This window comes from Pelophylax lessonae (genome assembly GCF_965119305.1).
Source record: "Pelophylax lessonae genome assembly, chromosome: 5".
Taxonomy (NCBI): domain Eukaryota; kingdom Metazoa; phylum Chordata; class Amphibia; order Anura; family Ranidae; genus Pelophylax; species Pelophylax lessonae.
In genome coordinates, this window is record NC_138772.1 from 220,261,970 (window position 1) to 220,275,429 (window position 13,460).

Consider the following 13,460-nt stretch of genomic DNA (forward strand, 5'->3'; position numbering starts at 1 on the left):
GTCTCTTTGAAACCCAAAAAGGAAATAGAGGCAATGGTTGTCACTATGGATGAGCTGGGTTCAATTTGAACTTGATTCAATCCCAGTTCGGCAGAACCTGTGGAAATCGGTCACAGGATTGCATCCCCTCTGGCCTAAATCAACTGCAACTGGGCTGCGCTTCACGTACACAAAGGTGAGGGGGGATGTTCTTAATGCCATTGATCCAATATAGCCTCATGACCATATTCGGTTAATGACATTGACTAAATAAATAAAGCCACTTGGCCATATTGGGTCAATTATGTCAATAATGAACATTCCAGCCTTTTTGTTCACATAAAGCTGTGGGGCCAAAGTTGATTGGGCCAGTGGGGTAGTGATAAGGGGCCTGCTCCCATGGATTCTAGCAAAATGGGCACAGTGAAAGCATTTTCTTAAGTTCTAGCCCTCCCTCACTCTGTTATTTTGTCTGAAATGTCCCTTCTCTTTATGCCCTGTCAGGAAAGGAGAGAAAACATAGGAATGCAGACAAAAAAATACTGACAGAGTTTACAAAGTTTAACCACTTAAGCCCCGGAAGATTTTACCCCCTTCCTGACCAGGCCCTATTTTGCGATTCGGCACTGCGTGATTTTAACGGACAATTGCGCGGTCATGCGAGGCTGTACCTAAACAAATTTGACGTCCTTTTTTTCCCACAAACAGAGCTTTCTTTTGGTGGTATTTGATCACGTCTGCGATTTTTTGATCATGCGCTATAAACAAAAAAAGAGCGACAATTTTGCAAAAACAACAATATTTTTCACATTTTTTTATATGAAATTCCCCCCAAAAAAATGTAAAAATCAAAATTTTTTAACATTTTTGGCCAATTTGTTTTCTGCTACATATGTTTGGTAAAAAAAAATCGCAATAAGCGTATTTTAATTGGTTTGCGCAAAAGTTATTGAGTTTACTATCTAAGGGAAGGATTTTTGTAATTTTTGTTGTTTTTTTTTTAACGAGTAATGGCGGCGATCTGCAATTTTTTTTTGCGGGACTGCGACATTGCGCGGACAGATCGGACCCTTGACTGACATTTTTGACACTTTTGGGGGTACCAGTGACATTACTACAGTGATCAGTGCTATACATATGCACTGTTACTGTAAAAATGACACTGGCAGGGAAGGGGTTAACTTTATTGGGGAAGGAGGGGTTAAGTGTGTCCCTAGGGGCGTGCTTCTTACTCAGCAGGGATGTGGCTGTTTGTGTAACAGCAGAGATCTATGATCCTACATAGTAGGACCGTATGATCTCTGCTGTTACACAGGGAAGAAAGACAGGCGGCTTTGTTTACATTAGCCGCCTGCCTTTCTCCCTCTGTAACTGACGATCGCGAGTGACCGGCGGACATCGGGTCCACCGGTCACTCGCGCTGAGGTGTCCGTGAATGGCTCACAGGCTAGTGACGTACCGGTACGTCACTTTGCCTGCATGGGGCTGACCGCCGCAGTATATGTACTTGCGGCGGTCGGCAAGCGGTTAAGCTGGATTTGGACTTCAATTGCTTGTGTGACAGCATCTTTTAGAATATTTGGATCTACTTAAATTGATCCAGTTTGTTTTCTAGTTGTACTTGTTTCAATTTGTTCTGAAGTTGGTGTAGCGCTATCTCCATAGGAGGCTCTGGTTAGGTTATAGCGTGTGTCACTAGAGAGATGTTCGGCGTTGGTCACGCAAGCTCCGCCCCCCTATACGAGGAAGACGTTGGAGCCATGCGCTCGTCGTAACGCGTATAGGGGGGGAGCTTCCGTGACCGACGCCGAACATCTCTCTAGTGACACACGCTATCATTGCCATAACAGCAGGCACGGCGAAGTGCCCTGTATATGTGAGTAAATTTTCATTTACCTCAATAAAGCCTTATTGTTTAAACGGAGAGCACTATATTTTGCCTTTATATCTTGCATCGCATGTCCCGTGTCTTGAGACCTCCGGAGGTAAGAGGCTGGAGTGTCATCCCAGGAGTCAGATATCCTCATTATATGCTTTTGCTGGCCCGTCTGGGTCCCATTTGGAGGTGAGAGGCCAATCTATTAGGTGGAGGGATTTCACAGATTGGTGTTTATTTTTCACAAGATTACATCTCCTATTTGGACACCTGGACACTGATGCACAATTTATTGGATTTTGAGCACGATCACAGTTTTTATGGACTTTAGACATTGATTATATCATCACTATTTGAGTTATTGGTGCACGTCTGGCGCAGCACGTTTTTTGTACTTAAGTTGAAATATCCACACTGAACGACCTAAATAAGTAATCTGCTTACCAGAAACCAGTGAGAATGCGCCTTTATACTGATCACAACCAGCCAAAAGGATCAAGGTGTCTCCAATAACGAGGACCACTCCAGCATTAGACCACATGATTGCTTGTAGTAATATCTCCAGAACAGTTCAGGTGAATACACAGTCGCCACATATCACCAATTACATGAAATGAAAAATGTGGACGACATAGCATAAAACATGACCATCTTATTCATTATATTTTTTACTACTTTTATCACATTCACTTAATCATTTAGCGTGACTTGGTTATATTTATGTTTATTTGAGTGCTGTCACACTTGAAGTTGCTGCTTTATTATTATTAAGTTTTGGCACTAGTGCGGTTACTTTTTTGGTATTACAAACAGATATATATATATATATATTGTGACAGGAAGTCAGGTAAATCTGGGAATGTAGTCACTGAGAGGAGACACATTCCCACCTGCTTTGAAAGTTCACTGATACTATAGGGTGTTGGCTGCAGAGAGAGCCAGCAGGAAGTTGAAAACCATTCAGCTGTTCAGAATGAGGAGATCAAGGACTCTATAATTTGTCCAGAGAAAATCTATTGAGTGCTGCCTCCTGTCGCTGTGTGAGCTGGGAAGAGGAGGACAGACATACGTGTACCTCCCGACGCCGTGTGGGCATGGGAGAAGGACTGCTGCCTCCAGAAGCTGTGTCCTGAAGCCATGTGGGCTGGGAGCAGGAGGACAGTCAGCGTGTGCCTCCCGACAGGATGTGTGGGCCTGGGAGAAGACCCCCCGGAGTGATGTGTGCCCGGGACGGTAACCAAGGGTGAATACGTCTCAAAGGTGAGAAGACGAACTGTTGATGTGAAAGAAACAAAGGACTGTGTTCCCCTGTGAAGCTATTATAAAAGGACTATTGAGTGTCCGCTGGAGGACAAGGAAGTCTGCCCGACGGTAGGTTGGAGACAGACACCTAGGCAGGTTCCAGTTGTGAGAAGGTAGCCGCCCACAGAGGCAAGGATTTATTTTCTGTTTTATTTTATTTTGGATGTTTTGCTGCATACAGCCTGGTGAAGAAAACACCATTAGAATAAACCATAAACCTGTTGTTTGCAAGCACTTTTGGGCTATTTCTCTGTGAAAACGCACCCCCAAAGGGGTCATCCACGCCTACCACCGAGCTAATCCCTCACATATGGTGGAGGTATGCAGTGGGCATAAGCAGAGATCCCTGCAAGGAAGTGCAAATGTTTGATGAACTTTATCTGGTGCATGAGATTGCACAATCTATGTGTGCAGGAGAGAAGATCCTGACAGAAAAAAAAAAAAAAAAGTGTTTTAAAGAGACAGCGGTCTCAAAATTATTTGATGAACTTTGTGGTGTCTGGTGCAAGTGACTGCACAAACTGTGTGTGCAGGAAAAGAGATCTTGCAAGAGAGAGAGAAAAACTACATGTGTTAAAGAGACAGTGGTCTGAAAAATTTTTGCTGGACTGTGAAAAATTTGTTTGTGGAGTTATTGAAGATGGGGCGTTCAAAACGCCTGAAGAATGCAAAGATAGATGAAATGAGAGACCGGATTCTATGGATGGAGGGGATGTTGCCGTCTGAACCAGCCCCATCCATGCCTAAAGAGAGTCTACTAAAGAGGAAGGTTGTTGTCCCTAGCAACACTGATGAAACTGCTATGGAGACGCAGTGTGCTCAGATGAAAAGTAAACTCAAAATGGAGGAGATGTTGAAACATCTGATTATATCAAATGCAGCTCAACAGCAAGCAAATGCAGCTCAACAGCAGGCAAATGCGGATTTTCAGCAGAGCTTTGCAGCTCAACAAAAGGCTCATCAAGAGAGCATGGCAGGCTGGAAACAGAGACGCCAGCAGCCAATGGAGGCCATCGGTTTGGAGGAAACCGAGTATGTGTGCAGGGCTGAGTTGGATGCCTTGCAACGGAAAATGGAAGAAAAGGAACAAGCCTTGGAATTGCTTAAAATGGAGCATAGAAACTTGCAGGAAATGAATGAACTACTCAAGTCTCATGTGTTACAGTGGGAAGAATCCACTGCTCTTCTTTTGGTCGAGTTGCAAAAACGCAGAGAGACTATAATGGAGAAAGATACCATCCTCATGGAAAAGGAAAGTGAAATTCAGACTTTGCAGAAGCAAAGTATGGCTGATATGTTGGAGTTGCGTAATCAGCTGGAAAAAAGTCTTCAGTGTTTGGAAGTTACAAAAATAGACCTGCAGGAGTCGCAGGAACAGAATGTTGCTCTGAAAGCGACATTGTCTCTCAGCGACAAAGAGAAAAGTGAAAGAGAGGCTAAATTACTGAGTACTGTGTATGAGCTCACTACTTTAAGCAATGTGGTAAATGAATGGCGTGCGGACTGTGAAAGTTGGAAAGGGGAAGCCCAACGTGTCCAGCAGCAGTTAAAGGAGAAAGAAGCCTGTGTGGCAGAATTACATTCTTATTCCCAGATGCTAGCCAATGAGGTGAAGGCTCTTATGCAGGGAAAAGGAGTTTGTGAACATAAGAGGGAAAAAGTAGAGGCACAGCTTCTGGAATCGCAAGTCAAGGTGTCAGAAGGTGACCGATTGTGTGCTAAGCTGTCAGAGAAGGCAAACCGACTGCAGGTTGAGTTGGACAATGTTACAAATCAGCTTTCTCAAGCAGACAGCAAATCTAGAGAAATTGCGGAAGATTTTTCTATCTTGGAATCGCAGCTGCAAGACACGCAGGAACTCTTACAGGAAGAGAGGTGTCAAAGGCTGAGTTTTAGCACAAAGCTCAAACAAATGGAAGATGAGAAAAATGGCTTCCTGGAACAATTAAAAGAGGAGGCGGAAGCAAAGAAAAACCTATCAGAGCAAGTCGCAACATTGCAAGCTCAGATAGCGGATATGAAAAAACGCATGGAAGAAAGCGTTGGTTCATTACAGTGTGTTGAAGATGTGAAAAAGAAGTTTGATCAGATGCTTGGTGAAGAGAAGACTGTGTCTGCAAAATATGCAGAAGAACGCGCCCGTGCAGAAACGGAGGTGCGTGATAACGAGAGCAAAGCCCTGTTCTTGGCTCGCTCTTTGGAGGAAGCTCTAGAGTGTAAGGCTGAACTAGAAAGTGTTAACAAACAGCTGCGTACAGAAATGGAAGAATTGGTCAGCTCCAAGGATGATGTTGTGAAAAGAGTTCAGGAGCTAGAAAAGTCTAAGCGAGCCTTAGAACAGCAAGTAGAAGAGATGAAGATTCCGTTGCAGGAACTGGAAGAGGAATTCCAGGCAACAGAGGATCTGTCCCAAAGAGGGGATAGTGTGCCTGATGCAGTTTTTAAAAGGATCAGTGTTTTGGGGTCTGTCCTGAGTGAGCCTCAGAAATGTGATGACATGTGGCTTGAATCACCCCTTTGGAATAAACCGTTCCTTCAAAAACTTCAAGCATTGGAAAATGTATCATTAGAGCTTCAGCAAACAAAGGAGCTGAGTAAGAAATGTGATGATTTCTCAGTTCAGGCTGAAAACCTAGTGGGGAAAACTAAGGCTGTTGGTGAAAACGTGAAGCAAATGAATAAGTGCCTTTCAGGGAGTGTTTCCAAAATGGAACTGGTGAAAGACGGGTGGCAGAAGTTTGATCGTGATCTTGAGATGCATTCCATGTGGAATTCAGATAGAGAAAAAGAACTAGGTGACCTTGAGCGGTCAAATAGTTCAGCAGAAAGTGCATTGAAGAAACCTGTAAAAGAATGTGTTGCAGTTCCATGCTTCTTCACTGATGCAGAGAGGAGGTCTATAATGGATACCACCCAGATCGCTGGGTTCAACTGTGTTGTTGCCTTTAACCCCTATGCTGGTGTAAGGAAAGTTGATGATGTTCTGGTTGACTACTTCTGTGAAGAGTTTGGCAAGAAATATAAACTGAATATCAAATCAAATAGTAGGCCTTTACTGCGACTCGCTCAGGAGGGCGAAAAGTTTAAGAAGTTGATGAGTGCAAATGCTTCCGATCTGCCTATGAATATGAAATGTTTGGTGAATGATATTGATATCTCTGGGAAAAGGAACAGGGGTCACTTTGAAGAAATGTGTGACAGCCTGTTGTCTCAATTGGAAAATCCTCTGCACAGCATCTTAGAGCAAGCAAAGCTCAAGAAGGAAGATCATTCCCTTTTACAACAAAAAGTCAATGATTGTGTACAGATGTATGGAGAGGCAACTCAAGTCACAGAGGGATGTCAAGAGTCCCTACTTGGAACAAAGCTTAGTGAAGCAAAGGTTCTCAAAGTTTTGTGGAAAACATTTATGGATTGCAGAGAGAGGCGTCTTAAGAATGTTGAAGACATTAAGACTAGCCCAATTGAGTTGCCTATGGATCACGGTCCTCCATGGTGGATTGGACAGACGGTTATGAGGGACAAGCTGTCTGACATTTATGAGAAAGCTGTCAATGAAGATGACAGAAACGAGAAGGAGCAAAATGATGCCAAAAATGCAGTTGAAGAATGTGTATATGAGATGAGAGACAAACTGTGTGGCATTTATGAGAAATCTGTCAATGAAGATGACAAAACAGTTTCATCCGGAAGCTTGAGGATAATAGGAGGCTTATCAGTGAGTCAGCAGTGCCTGACACATGCGTGCCTGGAAATATGTGTCCCAACCCTAGGGTTGAAACAAGAGGGGGGGGTATGTGACAGGAAGTCAGGTAAATCTGGGAATGTAGTCACTGAGAGGAGACACATTCCCACCTGCTTTGAAAGTTCACTGATACTATAGGGTGTTGGCTGCAGAGAGAGCCAGCAGGAAGTTGAAAACCATTCAGCTGTTCAGAATGAGGAGATCAAGGACTCTATAATTTGTCCAGAGAAAATCTATTGAGTGCTGCCTCCTGTCGCTGTGTGAGCTGGGAAGAGGAGGACAGACATACGTGTACCTCCCGACGCCGTGTGGGCATGGGAGAAGGACTGCTGCCTCCAGAAGCTGTGTCCTGAAGCCATGTGGGCTGGGAGCAGGAGGACAGTCAGCGTGTGCCTCCCGACAGGATGTGTGGGCCTGGGAGAAGACCCCCCGGAGTGATGTGTGCCCGGGACGGTAACCAAGGGTGAATACGTCTCAAAGGTGAGAAGACGAACTGTTGATGTGAAAGAAACAAAGGACTGTGTTCCCCTGTGAAGCTATTATAAAAGGACTATTGAGTGTCCGCTGGAGGACAAGGAAGTCTGCCCGACGGTAGGTTGGAGACAGACACCTAGGCAGGTTCCAGTTGTGAGAAGGTAGCCGCCCACAGAGGCAAGGATTTATTTTCTGTTTTATTTTATTTTGGATGTTTTGCTGCATACAGCCTGGTGAAGAAAACACCATTAGAATAAACCATAAACCTGTTGTTTGCAAGCACTTTTGGGCTATTTCTCTGTGAAAACGCACCCCCAAAGGGGTCATCCACGCCTACCACCGAGCTAATCCCTCACAATATATATATATATATATATATATATAAAAATCAGAAGTATAAGGCATGTGTGTGGCTGCCCCCCCCCCCCCCAACATGTCACAGCTGGCCAGGACTGAATTGATTCATTTCATTGCTCTTTCTCTATTTCCTATTATATCTATTACCTTAAAATAAAATAAGATGGAAAACATTAACACAGCTTTTTCTAGCACCTCTTCTGTCTGCTTTGTGTAGAACTGTGTAATCATTAGTACTGCACAATAACGTGCAGATAATCCATAATGTATAAATAGATATTGTATGTATATAATGCCCAATGTTGACACATTGATGAAAGATAAATATAATGCTACTCAGTGAAAAGCCACCACCTGTGCTATATAAAGAAGTTGAATAGAGTAATACTCAAAATGGCTGGCATATGAGTGACAGTAGAAACACAACAGTTTATCATTTTTAAGAATACATTTTGATAGAAAAAAAAAAGAGCTGGTTCTGAACAATCCCCCCTGCCGAGGCATTGTATTCTGACAGTGGAACCCATTGCTGCCAGAATACACTGATTACAAAAGTCGATTTCTGTTGAGCAAAGATGGACACACCGATCAAAATTCGGCTGATTTGTGCTGAAGCAGTGAAATTTCAATCAGTATATTGCCAGCTTTACTGTCTTCTAATTGGCTAGAAGCATATGAGGTAAATTGTAGTATTGGGTGCAGTTGCGTTAAGTGAGGTGGCAGGCAGTATCACCTGTCAAATCTAACATGTCCTTATTTGTTTTTTTGCAAAGCTGCATCACCTCTATGGTGTGTATGGGGCTGTCCAGTGGCGTATGCATGGTTTTGACAGATGGGTTACAAATCCATATCAATTGACTGGTTTTGGTGCCTGCCAGAGCACATGTGTAAGTGGGCTGTAGTACGGCAGCCTTCAGCTTTGCAGCTCATCATGGTTCTCACTGAGCTGACACCCATGCATGCTGAACCCCCCTAGCTTGGTCCAGCTGAGCTTAATCACTTGTATACCGGCCTGTAACAGTTGTGATTGTCTGACAATTATTCTATCATGCAATATTGTACCCAAATGAGCTTTATATCATTTTTTTTTTTTTATAGACAGAACTTTCTTTTGGTGGTATTTAATAACTGATTATTATTATTATTATTTACCATATACTTTGAAAAAGAAATGTTTCCTCTACTTTCTTTAAAAAAATGCCAGAATATTACAAAAACAAATTCAAAACATTTTGAAATCTTGTTAGCTTACAGTATTTGGCAAACTAGTCAGTGTAAAGTACACCAGTGAATACTGATACTACTAAATTTGGTCGTTGCATCTAGGCATTATTGACTTAAGATTGTAAAAGAGTTGAAGAAAAACTGAACAAGAGCAAGTAGAAACCAACCCCACGAAACACCTAAAATTTCAAATCTGTGTTCAGATCTGCTGGAAACAGTGTGCCTATTTTATAAACCCACAACGTAGTCTAGTTTAGCAGCTATGCATCATAATCACCTCTCCTAAACTACCTCTTCTATTGGTAATTTTTTTTTTTTTTTTTTTTTACAAACACACCTCAGAGTTTTGATACTCTTCAAAGTTCTAAGCAATGGGGGAGATATTCTAAAACTGGCACAACTGAGCATAGAAGCCAATCAGCTTCCAGCTTTGATTGTCAAAGCTTAAAGTGTTACTAAAGTCACAACTGTAAAATCAGTCTGTATATGCAATAAAACATGCTTGTTATACTCACTGTGTAACCTAAGTGGTAATCCTTTGCATTGTGTAAAAAGGCTGTTTGATCCTGGCTTATCTGACCCCTCTCTTTCCACTGACCCCTGATATGTTCCTGATAACACAGTCTATGGAGTTAGGCTGCACATGCTCAGTTTGGTGCGTAATGCTAGAGAGGTTTATTTTTCTTGCCCCCGACAATTTGGGTGTTTGTCGAACAGGCGAACAGGCGAACAGCCAATGTTCAGCCTGCCAAATGACCACAATGCACTGTGTCACCGCATAGTGCTTTGGAAGCCCTGATTGGCTGAAGCAATGAAAGTTTTGCCCAATCAGGGCACAGGGCGCTGTCTGAACCATGATTGGAGAAGGTAATGGTGACTGTGCCCAATCATGGCTCATTGCTCTTAGTCCCACCCGCACTATAAAAATATTCTCCCCATAGCGGCTATTTGCAGTGTAATATTGGCGTGGAGAGAGATAGAACACAGATCTGTTCAGTGCTACTAGTGAGTTAGTGTGCTGTGATTCTATTGTCAGTGTAGAATATCAGTTAAGTGGGAATCTACTAATAATGCAGTGAATGTAGTTTTACCAATCATTTTTACTATAGTGTCAGTTTATTTTGTCAGGGCAGGCTTCCTGCAGTATAGTTCAGTGCATTACCGCACGTTTAGTGCAGTGTAATTCAGTGTGTTAGTGCACGTTTAATGCAGTATATTTCAGTGCATTACTGCACGTTTAATGCAGTATATTTCAGTGCTTTACTGCACATTAAATGCAATATATTTCAGTGCATTAGTGCATGTTTAAAACATTATATTTCAGAGCATTAGTGCACGTTTAACATAGTATATTTCAGTGCGTTAGTGTACGTTAAACACAGTATAATGCAGTACGTTTGTGCACGTTGACCGCAGTATACTGCAGTGTGTAAGTGCATGTTAACGCAGTATATTTCAGTGCAGCATGTTTTAGTGCATTAGTGCACGTTTACCACAGTATGTTGCAGTGCGTCAGTGCAGTTTTACTGCAGTATATTGTAGTGTGTCAATGGAGTGGGTTTGCATAGTGAGTACTCAAGTTAAAGTGCACCAAACACCACTTTTCATTAATTACAGTGCATCCATGTACACATTTCAACATCTTTATTAAGTTTTAATAATAAAGCCTCCCCCCCCCACAGGCAAAGGTGGACGTGGTTCGTCATCAGGCAGGACATAATTTGTTTAGTGATGTTGTGCTTGCCAGCCATAGCATGCAGAGGAGGTGGTAGACTGGCTTACTTAACCATCCTCATCCTCCGTCATCCAAGCAGAGACTAGCACGCAGTCCACTGCAGTTGCCAGAGTGGCTTATTCTGCCTCCTTGTCCACAGCCATTTGGGTACCGCAGCTTGAAAAGGGACACAATTCTGCTTCTCCTCACCTCTCTGGTCTACCCCAGCTATACCTCATGACCTCTTTAGCAGCCTCCACTGACAGGGGTGATGGTATAGCGCAGGGTGTCCAAGGTCCTTGCAGCAGGTCTGCCAGTAGAACACCACCAGCTGTAGACTATAGCAGGCACGTTTCTCTGCCCCTTCTGCTTCAGCAAAAAAAAAAAAAAAAAAATAGTCACTGCCACCCACACGCCCAGTGTCTAAATTCAAGCTTGTCAAAGCTGCTGGCTTTAAAACTCCTGCCTTTCCGTCTTGTGGATTCTGCCCTCTTCCGTGAATTTTCAGAATGTGCTCTACCACAATGGCAGGTTCCCTGTTGCTCTTTCTTTTCACGTAAGGCCATTCCAGCTCTCTACCATCACATGGAAGGCAATGTTGTGGCATCATTGGGCAAGGCAGTCAGCCACAAGATCCACGTTACTGCTGACAAGTGGTCCAGCAAGCGTGGTGAGGGGTGATTAATTTAATTCTTCACAGCACACTGGGTAACTCTGTTTGCAACTCAGAAGGATGCAGGACAGGGCTCAGTGCTGAAGCTTATTGTGCTGCCATGTCTCCATACAGCTAGTGGTGATAATGTGAGATTTGTCAGCTCCACACCCTTCCCCCTCCTCCTCCTCCTTCTTCATGCCCTCCTCTGCTGAATTGTCCTATAAACCACAAGTGCCCCCTAAGCATTCAAGAGGCTATTCAATAAGTCAGGCTAAAAGCTGCCATACTGTGCTTCAGCTGGTCTGTCTAGGGAGCCACCCTGGATCAGAGATTCTTGCAACTCTACAGGGGCAGGCCCAGAGGTGGTTGCATGCCACGACAGCTGGAGCCAGGAATGGTGGTGTGCGATAATGGCACAAACCTCCTCTCGCCCTTTGACGGGGAAAGTTGACACTTGTGCCATGCCTGACACATGTTCTCAATTTGGTGGTGTAGGGTTTCCTAAATAGGTACCCAGGGTTGGAAGATCTGCTTAAGCAGACCAGAAGAGTATGCAGTCATTTTAGCCAGTCCTACATAGCCATTGCTCGGTTGGCTGAAATTCAGTGGGAATTCCACCTGCCCATGAACTACCTGATTTGTGACATGCCCACCAGGTGGAACTTGACTTTGGCAATGCTGCAGCGGCTACACATGCAGCACAGGGCCGCCAACGAGTATCTGTGTGAGTATAGCAAAACGACTCAGGCTAGCTCAGCTTTTTCTTCCCCACTCCAATGGCTGCTGATAAAGGATGTATGCACTGTACTGTCACCATTTGAGGAGGCCACAAGGATGGTAAGCCTTGACAATGCATGCATCAGTGACACAGTCCCTGTTGTGTTTCTGCTGGGGCAGAATCTGCATGGCATTATGGACAGGGCACTCGAGGCTGAGCAGCTGAAGGAAGAGTAGGATTTCCTTTCCTCTCAAAGCCCGCTTTAAGCTAAACCACAGAACACACAAGAGGAGGAGGAGGAGAAGGTTAATGGCAGTTTTGAGGCATTGAAGAAGAGCAAGACATATGTCAACCCTTAACAGATGGATTTCCATTCCCAGAACCCTTGGGAGTAATATATGGCTGGGAGGAGGCAGTTCCAGATACTGTAATCCTCAGTAACCCAGAGGAGTCCGCTTCTCATGCCTCCACAAACTTGTTGTGCAAGGGATCCCTCATGCTCCAAGGCCTGCGAAAGGACCCGAAAATACGTGGCATCAAGGAGAAGGATCACTGTTGGTTGGCAATCCTTCTTTGACCACTGTGACAAGGAGAAAGTCTCGGAATTCATCCAGACCCCACAGAGGGAGCAGAAGATGAAATCTCTTGAGGACACCCTAAAGAGGCATTTATGTAACGTCTTTCCCAACTTTGGTAGGTTACAGTCTGGTGGAAAACGTAGTTTTGAGGCTCTGTTGGTCAAGAGAGGAGCGGTGGAGAAGGGGGCAGCCTAAGTGATGCATTTCAAAAAATTTTTTGTCCTCTGCGCTCAGGTCTGTCAGCCTCTGCATCATATGATGGGAGATTATCTACGGGCAAAAACAGACATGGAGAGCTTTCCAGTTGACGATTCACTGGGTTACTGGGTCATGAAAATAGAACACTGGCCAGAACTTGCCCAGTATGCAATTGAGCTGCTGGGCTGTCTGCATCCAACGTGCTTTCTGAAGGGGCATTGATCGCTGCCGGAGGTTTTGTGACAGATAGGAGAGCACGTCTGTCCACAGACTCCGTGGCCGGCTGACATTTATCAAAATGAATCAGTCCTGGATTAGCAGCAGCTATCAATCCCCTGATGCCGATGTCACTGATTAAGTGCTTTCTGGATCTTGAATCTTTGAAAGACTGTCTAGGCTGCCTAGCTTTGTAGGTGTTGATTTCATCTCGAAGAACTGTATTGGTGTATGTTTCATGGGCACAATTAACAACCAAAGACCAATTTTTCCCCACCTGTTTGACAGGTGCATATCATTTAAATTTTTGACAGCAAGGCCGATTCTTGCTTTCATCAAGAGTACCTCTATAGGGTTACAGTATAAAGGCACCACCGACACCCAAGAACCAATTTTTACGCACCTGTTTGACAGGTGCAAATCA